The 13,944-nt window shown below is 38.9% G+C and overlaps 1 long non-coding RNA gene across 2 annotated transcripts in view; it reads left to right on the top strand.

Annotated features, from left to right (window-relative positions):
- The first annotated feature begins 3,588 nt into the window (after window positions 1–3,588).
- Window positions 3,589–13,944, top strand: part of LOC131923361 (uncharacterized) — a 29,393-nt gene continuing 19,037 nt past the window's right edge. Inside the window, exons 1-3 of one of the 2 annotated variants that reach the window (XR_009382584.1) lie at window positions 3,589–3,719; window positions 5,206–5,256; window positions 6,951–7,035. This is a non-coding gene — a long non-coding RNA (uncharacterized LOC131923361). Of the gene's footprint in view, window positions 3,720–5,205; window positions 5,257–6,950; window positions 7,228–13,944 lie in introns of those variants that run through there. The other variant, XR_009382583.1, reaches the window with a different exon arrangement.

Below are 13,944 nucleotides of genomic sequence, written 5' to 3'. Positions count from 1 at the left end.
TTCTCCAATGGAGAAGTGTTACCCCAATTTCACATATCAACCTGCCTTTGGTGTGGTCAGTAATTGATACTCTGGCCATTCTAATAGGAGTGTAGTGGTATTACACTCTTTAAATTCACAGTCCTCTAATAACATTACATGCTTTTGGTCATCTACAAATTGTCAATGAACCGTATGATCATATATATTCTCTCTATTTCAACCTCAAAAAGTGGTTCTCAACTGTGTGTCATGACTCCTTCGGGAGGTCAAATTACCTTTTCACAGAGGTCACATGTCAGATATCCTGCATATCAGATATTTACATTACAATTAATAATAGTAGCAAAAATACAGTTATTAAGTATCAAGGAAACGATTTTATCATTGGTCACCACAACATGAGTGCTGTGGGATGGTCTGTATGTCAAGTGTGTTGCTGATTGGTCAGTAAATAAATCACTGATTGGCCATTGGCTAGGCAGGAAGTATAGGCGGGACAAGGAGAAGAATTCTGGGAAGTGGAAGGCTGAGAGAGAGACACTGCCAGCCGCCACCAAGACAAGCCGCATGTGAAGATCCCGGTAAGCCACAAGCCATGTGGCAAGGTATAGATTTATAGAAATGGATTAATTTAAGATATAAGAACAGTTAGCAAGAAGCCTGCCACGGCCATACAGTTTGTAAGCAATATAAGTCTCTGTGTTTATTTGATTGGGTCTGAGTGGCTGTGGGACTGGCGGGTGAGAGAGATTTGTCCTGACCATGGGCCAGGCAGGAAAACTCTAGCTACACATGAGGAATTGTATTAAAGGGTCACAGCATTAGGAAAATTGAGAATTGCTGATTTAGGAGGTCTCTATGGGCCCATTCTCAGTATCACCATCCTTTTCTGATCCTACTGAATATCTGTTAAAAAACATTCTTTATTTCTGTTACAGTGTTTTCAAATCCAGCCTTAATTTTTGATTAGTTCTTACATTTTTCAAGGCCTCTAATGCCATTACCAATTTAGTTTTGTAAGTTGTCCATTTCTTCCCATTATGGTCCTTAACATATAAGCATACTCTTATATCCAAGTCATATTCGGATGGTTTATCTTTTCAAACTACATTGTTCTTGCCTCTGGCATCCTTTATAATTTTTGGTTGAAAGCTAGATATCTTGTATCTTAAATATGTACTGAGGTTAAATTGACTTTCTGTGTGAGGATTTATTTTAATCCTGCCAGGAGTTGACTAAGTTTGATGTTTTGTTATGGCCATGGGCAATAGAGGCTTGACAATTCTACTGACCTTGTTTTTGCCCACTCTTGGCTGTGGGGCTTGCCTTTGTTCTACTTTTCTGAGAGACTCTTTATCTTGCATTTTTTCAGCAATAAAACACTGCTGTTGCTGAATGCTCATTTTTTTATGGGAGATGAGGGAAGCATATTGTAACCAATAAGGGTCTCAGCATTTGGGCAGGCTTGGGGTTGAATTTTCCCAGGAGTTTCTGTCCTTTCTTCACAAAGAAAGCTCTTCACTAACAAAACACAGCCCTCGTCTGTGTCTAGATATTCCAAGTTTATTTTCCTTTTATTTCCTGTCTCTTGGGGACTATGTTTTTGTTGTTGTTGTTGTTGTTGTCTTTTTGTACTTTGTTTTACTTTTTACTTCATCTCATTTGGTGAAAAAGTTTCAGTTGGAATAAGGTTTCATTATTGCCTTCTGCTGAAGCAGATTTCCCAACAGAAAGGGCTTGGTGATAGAAAAAAAATCAGGGGAAGGTACACAGTGCCTACTTTTCTCTCTGTTATGACAGAACCATGGAGATCTTTAATGAATCTCCAAGTGTGGTGGGACCCCTGAAGGAAAAACTTATGAGTTCTGCCTATGCTTGTCCCTACAACAGCCCTTGGGAGTGACTCACTGTGACAGTTCTGCATACTCAGCTACCAGCAGCTCAATGAGCAGCTCCTGCTCCAGGGGCCATCTCCACTATGTTCCAATGGACTCACTGTCCTTCTCCACCTCTGGATGATGTTCTACTCTACGACTTCAATCTCCTGATGGATCCAACGCCCCTTTTTGAAAGGATGAGGATGACAACCTCTAATGTCTTTTACACATTGGGATGAAAAGAGGAGGAGATAACTAGTTTTACACTATTTGACAAGTTTTGTGACTTGGATGTTTGTTAGGATTTCAGGTTTCTCTGCATCAGTAAATTCTTCTAACATTTATTTTTAAGGAAACTACAACCTAGAAATATAAGTATTCAACAAAAGAGGATAAAAATCTTTGATCTCCAAAAGTGGTCCAAAAGATGACGCTGTCTTGACCACCTTAACAGAAAAGAAAGAAAGAATATTGAGTCTGTGTCATGGAGGTTTTGTATTGGAATAAATGTGTGTAACCATGGTGTTCTGGTAAGAAAACTGATCTCAGTAGAGTAGTGTGAATTTTATGAGAAATTGTCTACTTGACTTTCCCATCACTAACTCAATTTTCTGTAGAAACAACTTCTAACTGACTGAAACCAGGTGGTGCAATCTTGTTCAGGTTTTGGGCACTTCTGCATTTATTCCTCATTTTTCAACTTCATTTCACATTTGTCTCTTCACTTCTTTGGCTTTCTGTTCCATTTTCATATTTTTCCCTTGTCATGAAGGATACCCATTTCCTAGATCATTACATCACTGAAAAAAGTATTTCTTTTATTTGGTATTATCATTACATCGTTTCCCTCTTCCCTTTTCTCCCTCCAAACCTTCCCATATATCCCTCCTTGGCTCTTTCAAATTTATGGCCTCTTTTTTCATTGTTATTTCATGCATATTTGTATATACATATATATTCCTATATATAACCCACTCAGTCTTTATAATATTACCTGTATATGTGCTTTCAGGGCTGAAATTGGATTAGATAACTAGTTAGTGTTTTCTTCCTTGGGGAAGACTATTTCTCTTGCTCTCAGTATTCCTTAGTTGCCTTTAGCTCTTGGTGTAAGGTTGAGGCCTTGTGGTCTCTCCCCACTACCACCCTAGTCTACTTAGCTTATTTATTGTTGTTGTCCTTATTCAGCTCATGTTTAGGAAATGTCACATTGATTTTGTATTTTCTTGAGTTTTCCAGATGTTGTTTCCATTTTGTTTTTAAATGTATTCTCTAAGCTGCTTTCTCTGTTTTTGCTGTATTAATTGTTCAGATAGAAAAGATACTGCCTGAGCATATTCCCTTTGGTCCTGTCCTCTGGCCATGTCTAACCTGCAAGTCATCCTGTGAGATCTCAGATCTGTAAAAAGGTCAGGTTGTTTGGCCTGAGAGATGATTGACTTCCTCCTGTCCTTCACAGGACTAGATGAGCTAAATCAAGACCCTGCCTGGCACACAGGAAGTGCACAGCTTGCTGCATAGGCTATGTGTCTCCCGTTGCCTTTTGTCCTACTCCACAGCTTTAAGAGTGGTTTAACTTTTTCTTTCTTCCTTTCTTTTTCCTGTGTTGAGATGAATCCAGGACTTTCACATGCTAAGTAAGCAGGCTACCGCTGCACTACATACTTAACCTTTTAAGAATGATTGCCTGCTTTTCTTTCCTTTGGTTCTCAGACTCATTACAACAAATGTTGTATTTTGTTTTTCCCTCCCAGGCTAGTCCAATCATCTCTAGCAAGTCTCAGAAGAAACAGAGAATTTGCTCATTTTCTGCAATAAAGTCTTATTTGGGCCTTTGTTTGGGACATGCATTTTTACTTGGTAATTTCATTATTCATTTGAAGATATTATAGTGAAAGGCTAGGAAAACCTTTGTTCCTTTATGCCAGCATTTGAGTACTGAAAGAATGTTTAAAGAAAATATAAAACTTTGTAGTCATTTCTATATACTTGATCTTACTAGTTCTGTATAGTTTGAATGTGTATTGTACCATAAGCAGTCTGCCAAGCCCAGTTACCAATGTGGTGCATGTAGTGATATATTGTGTCCCCTAATATACTGTGTACCCTAATAAAGCTTATCTGAGGAACAGAGGAAAAAGCCAGCCACTATATTAAACATAGATGTCAGGCAAGGCAATGGTAGCATACACCTTTAATCCTAGCATTCAGAAGGCTGAGATCCATCCAGATCTCTGTGAGTTTAAGGCTACACTGGGAACAGACCCAAGCATGGTAGCACATGCCTTTAATCCCAAAACTAACCATAGAGGTCTGGAGGTCTATACAGACAGACAAGAAGTGATGTGGCTGGGCAGAGAGAGGAAGTAAGATGGCAGAACAGAAAGGCATGTAGGCGTGGGTGTACAGGAAGTAGGTCTCTTTGGAGACTGAGGTATTGATGAAGTGAGGTTGGTTGTGGCTTTTCCTATTCCTCTGATCTCTCAGTTTTTCACCCCAATATCTGGCTCCAGGTTTTTTATTAATAAGACTGTTTGACAATTCATCTTACAGGTGCACATAAAATGTAGTGGATCATGTAAATGGGGGTGGGGGGGAGAGTCATAGGAATTAGGGCCCTCAGACAGGACCTAGATGCTTCTGTGAGAGCACGTTGTTTACTCTCCTGAACTGGAGGTCAAATAAACTCCTTTATGTATAAAGCATCCAGTGCCAGGTATTTTGTGACAACAAAAACCTGAGTAATACAATAAGAAAGGTAATGACAATGAAAAAATTCTTTTTTGTTGTTGCTCTTTTACAATCTACCCCCAAACTATTTCTAGGACTGAATCAGTAAAGACTTAAGATCACTTTTTATTGTCTTAAGAATCATGTTTTTATCTGAAGAGATGGCTCAGAGATTAAGAGCACTTCCTGCTCTTCCAGAAGACCCAAGATTGGTCACCAGCACCTACATCAGGCAGCTCACAACCTCCTGTACCTGTAGATGAAGGGGATCTGATGCTCTCTTCTGGCCTCTGTAGGCACCTGCACATAAGTAGCAAGACATTCACACATAATACACACACATAAATTAAAATAGAAATAAATTTTACAAAGAATCATAGTGTTATAAAAGTTTGAGTTACATATTTTAATTTTCTATTCCTAAAAAACTGCCCCATACTTCATTCTTCTATCATTGTACTTATGAAAAAGAGATGAAACCAACTAAGATTACAACCAATTAGAAATAAAATCAAAACTTAGACCCAAGTTTCTTTGAGTTATTTTTAGTACAGCAACTTGCTGATATCCAAGTGTCAGTAGTATTAACAATTTATTATGTTCCTTTTATTTTAAGTCGGTTTATGACTGTGTGAGGCACCGTGATGACAGGAGCCACTGAAGAAAGGTAATATTTGGTTGGCTTGGAGAACTAGAGGACTCAGTTCATATTGGAATGGAAGTGTGGCAGGATTGCTCTGAGGATGGCAGTAGGAACTTGTGGCAGAGCTTGTTTAACCCATAGTAGAGCATGAAGCAGAGACAGAGGCAGGAACCAGAGGCCCAGTACAACCTCCAAAGGTCCGCCCTGGTGATCTAACTCTACCAGCTAGACCCCATCTCTTAAAGCTTTCACAGCCTTCCAAATAGGGCCATTAGCTAGATGACAAGCATTCAAAACAGGAGCTTGTGGGGGATGTTTCAGATTCAAACCAAAGAAAATTTTTCATAAAAATAAACAGAATTTTTGCATGGCTTGAAGTCAGTTTCCCATATTTGTTCTTACATTTTGATTCACACTGAAAGACTGATCAGCCATCAAAGGCTTTCAGACTGCATAAGATTGTCTAATATGTATGAATGAATGTTCTGAATCTAAGGGTACCCCTATCTGGTGATCTCAGATAAGATTCTGCATTTCCTGCTGCAAAGTGCTTACCTTACATGGTTTCTCTGCATCTAACATGGAGCTCTGAATGCTGGAAACAAGATAATATGTAGAGAAATGTCTTCCCATTATATTTTATTTCTCCCTTCTACTTAATGCAGAAGAGTCTCCCAAAGTATGTTCACCTGTGATGATGCATATTCCTGTAATGGACCCAAAACTATCACCCACTAGCACACGGAGCTCCAAGGATGAGGCGAGAGTGCAAATATCCAATAACATGTTAGAAAAAAATTCTACTGCCCAAGTGGGAGAGAAGTTTAAAGCTCACAAGTGCAAGGACAAGAATATCCAAAACTGAAACATGTCCTCCCACTAGCTAGTTTAAATGTAAGGGCTCCTGGAGCTCAGAGTGCTAAGAAAGAAAACAAAGTGCCTTCTCTCTATTCTTACACAGTGGCAGCTTCAGCACCATCTGATTCACATTCATTCAAACTTTTCCTTTTAAATACCACCTCCTCCAATTTCCTAGGAAGAAATATTTGGGTGTGTTTAGGGTAATCAACATGGTTAATTTACTAAGGAAATAAAACTACACATATCAAAAAACTTCTGAGAGCTAGCATGAAAATAATATTCTAGGGGGACTGTACCCCTGCAGCAAATTGTACTATTCTGATAGAATGTACTGCATGGGAAGTTTGGATTCAATCTCTAATGCAGGAATGGGAATGTTTTGCTGGAGTCAAAGTCAGTGTCAACAGGAGGGTGAAACCAAGTCATCTCTACAGTTTCAACGTGTGCTTCTCCCAAGTCCCAAATGTTAGAAGCTTGGGTCCTAGGTAGCACTCTTAGCAGGTGCAGAGCCTTGAGTCATCAATGTAGAATGGGCCATCCCTAGGTGGTAAGGGATGTGTGACCTTGGAGTAGACTTGGAAACTCCAGTCTCATCTTTTTCTCTCTCTGCTTTTGGGTATACAAGGCAAGCAGATTTTCTCTACATTACAGTGGTTTTGTTCCACCGTGTGTTCCCATCAAGACCTTTGTTAATTGTGCACATCAAAGGGACTGCTAATCTTAGACTGAGATTTCTATACCTGTGAGCCAATATAAATATTTTCTCTTTATGTTAATTGTGTAAGGTAGTTCATTATAGTTGTGGAAATTATGATGGGTTAACAAACACAATGAGTCCTCATCACTCTTCTATACAGGTATAGCAGTTCTATGAGGAAAGAACCGAGAAAGAAGAAAGGAGATCCTTCATATTTAGATGGCCATTTTGAACTATGAAAACAAGTATGATGTTGGAAGAACAATACCCTTGGCTTGGGTGTGATAAACAGAAGGAAGATTCTGAAATCAAAACTAGAGATACTATGTGTCTAACTGCTCAAGAAGCTGATCATTCTTGATAGCTAAAACAATTTTTCTGCTGTTTGATTCATATCTTCATTATTCCATATCTAATATTAGAACCAAACAACTCAACTTGAATGAGCTCCAATTTCTTATACAAAATCACTAACCCTACAAACTTTTGTACTCAGAACTTTTCACCTAAGCACATGATTCCTGACAGACAATGACAATGTTCGTAGCTCAAAACAATACCCTTTTATTAGCTTATAGGTCTGTGGGCAGAATTTAGGTGGTCTTGACTGTGTTCTGTGCCAAAATCAAGGCCTTAGTTGGGCTGAGAGTTCACCTGGAGACTCTGGGAAATAATCTACTCCCAGCTTCATTCAACTTATTAAAAGAATTCAGCCCCTCAAGGTTGTAGACCAAGATCCCTGGTTTTCACTGCCTATTTGTTGTTCACAGCTTTAAGGCCTCCTGTCTGATCTTGGTAGGTATATCTCTTCATAATTAAGCCAACAGGAATCAGTGAAGTCCTTACTATTCTTCAAATTCTGACTTCCCTTCTGCCTTCCTCTTTGCTACCAGCTAAAGAAAACACTCTGCTTTTCAGGACTCATATGATTAGCCTGGGCTGACCCAGAAAAGCCTCTTCATCAGTAGGTCAACCATGCTGTACAACACAAAAGAACAGTTCACAACTTGCACAGGTTCCAGGAATGAGTACATAGACTGGTTTATATCATACAAGAACATTCATCTTGTACAATATTGTACAACATCAGTACACTGTGACACTGTAATTCAATTACTATTGGAGATCTAGTTGATGTAATCAATGAGTTAGCCAGAAGTAGAAAATAAGTCAGGAGATATGAAGACAAGGCACCAGAATATCCTGTAGCCAAAGCAGGTAGACTTTTACACCAGAAAACAAAATCAAGAAAAGAACACAAGACCGCTAGTACATCATGAATGGGTGATTTGAAAAAAAAAAGTTAGCAAAGACTTGTTGAGAGGTATGATCCAGGAAGGAGACTGAAAAATCATAAGATATAAAATACTGCAATATCTGATGGGGGGTCTTTATCACAGGGTGAAAGACATGCTCATATGTTATATATAAAACCATATAGGACACAGAGGCCCTGATTATCCTCAACTCAGAACAATATACAATGAATATGAGTATTCACCTTTTATTATGGAAATGGGCCATGATGAGGAATGATTCAGGTTGATTTCTTCAACATAAAATATACTATCTGTGGAGAATGGACCGGTATCCATGCTATAAACACCTCCTGTCTCATCCAACATCATATGCTTTACCTCCCCATATGCTATTGTGTGGGTGTTGTTTGCTCACCAGATAGTCATGCATTGAAAGCTTGGTCCTCAGATTGATGTTACTGGACCTTTAAGAAGTGAGGCCCAAGGGGAAGTGTTTAAGTTGTTGAGAGCGCTGCACTCTGAAGAGAACTCTGGTTCCTTGGGATAAGTTCTTGCTGAGCTATGACCAAGCCCTTAATCCCTGAATCTCTCCTTGGCTTGAAATTCCAATATATGATCCACCCTCCCTTGAATGCTTCACTGTGCTACACAGGTTGCAAAAACATCCAGTACTATACTGACAAAACAATCTGACTCCAAAACTGTGAGTTAAATGAACCTCCTTTTCTTCATAAGTAGCTCACTCCTAGCATTTTGTGATAGCAATGATCAACTAAAATATGCACAGAAGCTGGGTGATTGAGTGGCTATTCACCTATCTTCTCTCTCTGAGTATAAATTTATCTTCTTTGTCACAGTAACATAACCAGAAATAGGAGCTTATACAGGCTGAGGTCTATCAACACAATGCATTGTGCTAGGTTAATGAGAAACAGAAGAGATATTCCATTTTAGAAAAAGAAGTTTAAGGGGAAAAAAAGACAGAGTAAAATGTTTAAAGTAGGAGCATCTCATTATCTAAAAGAGAAGCCAGACTGGAGGTGAAGCCTTCACCCAAGAAGGTAATCAGAAACCACAGTACAGAAATGGAACTTAATCCTTTATCACACCATACCTGACACCTGTTTTTACAGCAGAGAAAGGTGGAACACTTCTAAACATACCAAGCTTCCTGTGTAACCGAATGAGGCATATATAAATAGCATACACGATAAAAGAAAGATGTTAAAGATTGTTTCCTAGTGTCTCTTTGCACTGTGATTAAAAAGAAAATCATTTGGATTTTTATGGTGATCTTGGTGGACAGTCTTATCCTAAGGAGAAAAGAGTGTTTTGTTGATGCTGAGCAAACCTGCTGTAAAATTAAGTTTGAAAAAGAAATAAAGGAGAGAGTTGACTTTCCATTTCTCAGCTCACTGCAGGGGAAGCAATTTCCATTTTCAGTTTCTCAATTTTCCCTCATTACATCTGATTTGTTAGCGATGGAAGAATCTTCCATTTTTTAGCCTTCTCTACTAGCTTTACGCCGCTGTATCACATCTATGTAAGATAATATTTTGGTGCTGTTAATAAAGTGCTTGCAACCCACAAGAACACCTACACTATATTCAAATTGCCCTGCCATTGTGAATGCTTATGTCTGCTGGGTGCTAAGTTCAGACATCACATTTGTCAAATGGGATAATCATCTTCTTGCCTGAAGACAAGAGCCTGGGGAAGTTCACAAATGCCAGCCAGCACTTAGTGAAGCGAGACTCCCCGGAGGAAAAAAAAAAATGGCCAAAAGACACATGCCATGAAAGGCATGCAAGCAGCTGTTCATCTTCAAAATTGACTGCAAAGCAAGTGTTCTGGCTCATCAGCACACGAGAGACAGTGGGGTGCATAGACTAATGAGAAAACTCCTTAATATAAAGAAAGCAGATGACTCAAATAAAACTCACTAGCCAGAAAGGAAGTTGCACAGTTCAGTCTTCAGCCAGGAATTAATCTCCTCAACAGTATGCTTTTTTAAATCCTTCCTTTATATTTGTGTATAGCAGAACATCACCTTACACATCATGAATATACACAGTTTTAAAAGGAAAGTTTACCTGAGATGTCATTTCAAAAGGTATATCTTCCATAAACCCAGGTTGCTGGAGGTGGGGGCGAATAGATTCCCTAACTAGTCCACGATGGCCATGTGTGAGAAGTAAATCTTCATGCTGCTAACAGGTGGCACATGTGTAACTACATCATAACAGACTCCATCATGATTGATTCTAGGCCTCATTAAAATGGGAGAAACCACTATCCAAGGATTCCACTTCTTTTCTGTCCCCAAAGTAGCCCAGGAGCAGCTTTCACTTTAGGGATTGCAGTGTTGACCACTATAAAGAATAATTAACAATTTGAATAAGATGCAGAGATGGAAAGGTGTGGGGTAAAAACAGCAATCATCCAAGAATGAGAGCTAAATTTTGTGGGGAAAGCAACCAATGCATCTTTTTTAATTTTAGTGAAGAGAACCACAAATAAGAAAGGAAATTTGGAAGGAATCAACAAATCCTAGAGTGGATACCTAGACTAGGTCCAAACTGTGGAGGGCCCTGAGTGAGTATATTAGTGTTATATAAAACATACAAAAAAAGGGAAGATGGACCATACACATGCAACTAGTCATGCCTATCCCAGCATACTACCTACCAGTTCAAAGTTTCATAGTGAAAAGCAAACCCAAGTTCCCTGCAGTCTGGCTTAGTACTTTTTCAAGCCATTGAAATGACTGTGCAGGTAAATGTACTTTCCATACCACCCTGCACTGGAGCCCTCAAATCTGTGCACAAGAGCCAGGCATGCTGCCTTGGATCTGTAGCCACAGTCTAGCACTTGTACAAGGACCCAGAAGGTGGCAAGAGAAGAATCTGACAAACCCCACGTGTGTAGCAACACAGTGACAGAAGCAATGGGGGAGAAGAAGGTGGGAGAAAAGGAGGGACTTTTGAAACTCTCTGCCCTCCACACACGCACCTCTGCACTTTTCCACGCACACATTTACACTCACACAGTAAATTAATGGAGTAATCAAAATTAAAGTTCATATGACAGCTTCATAAATGGTTTTCATCAAAGCCATCTTTTCATGACAGTTCTAGAACAAATCACCAAGTTGTCTGTCGCTTTCCAGCCAGCTCTCACCAATAGTTGTCACCTTCTAAGGACTTGCCGCCAAGCTGTGTTGGGAAGAAGCACTGATTTTTCTCCTTCACAGGGTGACGGAGGCAAAGACAAGCCCTCCATACTACTCTATCTTCATTTTAGTGCCTGCCCTAGACATGATGACATTTATCACTGTCTTTGGTTCCATTTTGTCTTGAACTATTTGTTGGTATGTTTGTTTATTCATTTATTGATTGATAATGTAAGGGGCACAAAGAACTCAGGTAAGAGGACGGCTTATTGAAGTTTTCCTTCCACCAAATAAGCTATGGGGATTTAAGTCAGATCTAGTGAAGAATAAACTCTGTTTCACATTAGTTTCATTAAAGTAGTTTTGCTGTGGGATGGTCTGTATGTCAAATGTGATTGGTCTGATTGGTCAATAAATAAAACACTGATTGGCCAGTGACCAGGCAGGAAGTATAGGCGGGACTAACAGAGAGGAGAATTGAGGGAACAGGAAGGCAGAGGGAGACACTGACAGCCGCCGCCATGACAAGCAGCATGTGAAGATGCCGGTAAGCCACGAGCCATGTGGCAAGGTATAGATTTATAGAAATGGATTAATTTAAGATGTAAGAACTAGATAGCTAGAAGCCTGAGTCATTAGGCCAAACAGTTTAAATAATATAAGCATCTGTGTGTTTATTTTATAAGTGGGCTGTCGGACTGCCAGGGTTTGGCGGGACCCGGAGAGAATTCTCCAGCTACATATTTTTTAGTTTACCTTAGTGGCTTTTAAGGTTTTCTTTTTTATCTACATATTTATTTTTTTGAGAATTTCCTATATAAATACTGTGTTTATATCATTTCTCTCCTTCCAAGTCTCCCCATGCCCCCCCCCCAGTCCCTCTCAAATTCACAATCTCTCCTTCTTTAATAATTGTTGTTACACACACATACAAATACATGTACAACCTACTGGGCCCATTTAGTGTTGTTCATATGGACATGTATTTGGAGCTGGACACTTTGATGTGGATAATCTACTAGGGAGATGTACCGTGGAAAAAAATACTTTTCCTTCTCTTAGAAGCTCCACCCCATCTCTGGTGGTATGTCAACTGGTGTTTTCATTATGCAGGTCTGGTTTTGGCAACCACAATGCTGAGATTTCATGGGTGCAGCCTGCCTGTCATGTCTAGAAGGCGTTATCTAGCAGCGCTGGTTCTCGGATTCTTAAAATCTTTTCACTCCTCATCCATGATTTCATAGGATAGAAGTTCCCTGAGACTTAAGTGTACAGTTTGCTTTGTATTGGTTCTTATGGTCATTTAGTCTCTACATTTTGACCAGTTGTAGAGCTCAGTGATAGTCTCAATCATATATATTTATATATATATATATATATATATGTGTGTGTGTGTGTGTGTGTGTGTGTATGTATGTATGTATGTATGTATATCTGATGGGGGTGAGAGCTGCATTTATCTGTGTGCACATACATGTAACGATAAAGAAGATGTGGTCATGAATTTGAGGAGTGGGGGAAACATGGGAGTAGACAAAGAGGAAGGGGTAAAATTGATATAATAGAGTATTCAGGTGTGAAACTCTCAAAAAATTAATTAAAACCCCCTTTTAAACGGCAGTTATCAAAACAAACAGAAGAAAAAGAGACAAAGAAAAAACACAGAGATACACACATTTATACACACAGTAATCCTATAAAAACACATAACTATTTTATTTGGTCCTGTTCTGATTTGTTTATTCCTGTTTTATCTTTACTTTAAAAATTTGTATTACTATTGTTTAGATGCCTCTTCTTTTTTTTTAAATGAGACATAAAGTGTGTGGATCTAAAGGTGAGGGGAAGTAGGAAAGAACTCAGAAGATTTGGGGAAGGGGAAACTGTAACCAGAACATATTTTGTGAAAAAAAAATCTACTTTCAATAAAAGAAAAATCAAAAATAAATAAATAGATAGATAGAAAGTGGTTCTCAAACATCAGCTCATCTCTGCAAGCAGACTCCACTTCTCTAAGAGTCTGCCTCTGGGGTCATTTTATCCTAAAAGTTCTCTGATGGCATCAAAGACATGTTATTGTTTGCTTTTTGTTTGGCTTTTCAAATTAATCAAACCAGCTTATAGGAAAAGCAAAATTCAAACAAAATATGCTAATTAAAACAATTTAATGAAATCATGGCAGTAAAAAAAATCAATCAAGTGATAATTTTGTATTATAATATGAAGACTGTTGAGGACCTCCTTTTCCTCTCTTTGATAGGTTACCCTCAATAACCTATCTCTAAAACAGTATATGAATTTCCATATAAAAGTGGCATATAATATCAAATGTCTACCATGTGGTTAAAATATCAGGAGCTGATTTATAGCCATTTTATTGATATGGGAATACTAGAGTGGATCCTTTCTCAGATGTTGGGGAGCTTGGCCCAGGGGTACTAGGGTTCCAGATAATGGGATGGACACCAAATCTGCTCAATCCAGTGGCTTTTATGTTCTTGCCTTGCAACTTGAAAGAATAAAATTCATGAACCACATAGTTTTAGAGAAGAGTTAATTACAGATTCATAGTAAGGTGCTTTAAAGAGAGAGGGAGAGGAGAGAAGGAGAGAGGAAGAAGGGGTAGAGAGAAAGAGGGAGAGGGAAGGAGAGAGACAGAAAGAAAGAGGGAGAGAGAGATCCCTAGAAACAGGGTTCCACAGAGTAGTGAACTGGGGACATTT

The sequence above is a fragment of the Peromyscus eremicus genome, chromosome 13 (assembly GCF_949786415.1).
Source record: "Peromyscus eremicus chromosome 13, PerEre_H2_v1, whole genome shotgun sequence".
In the NCBI taxonomy this organism is placed as follows: domain Eukaryota; kingdom Metazoa; phylum Chordata; class Mammalia; order Rodentia; family Cricetidae; genus Peromyscus; species Peromyscus eremicus.
The sequence above is the reverse complement of the archived record's forward strand: the minus strand, read 5'-3'. Positions and strand labels throughout refer to the sequence as shown.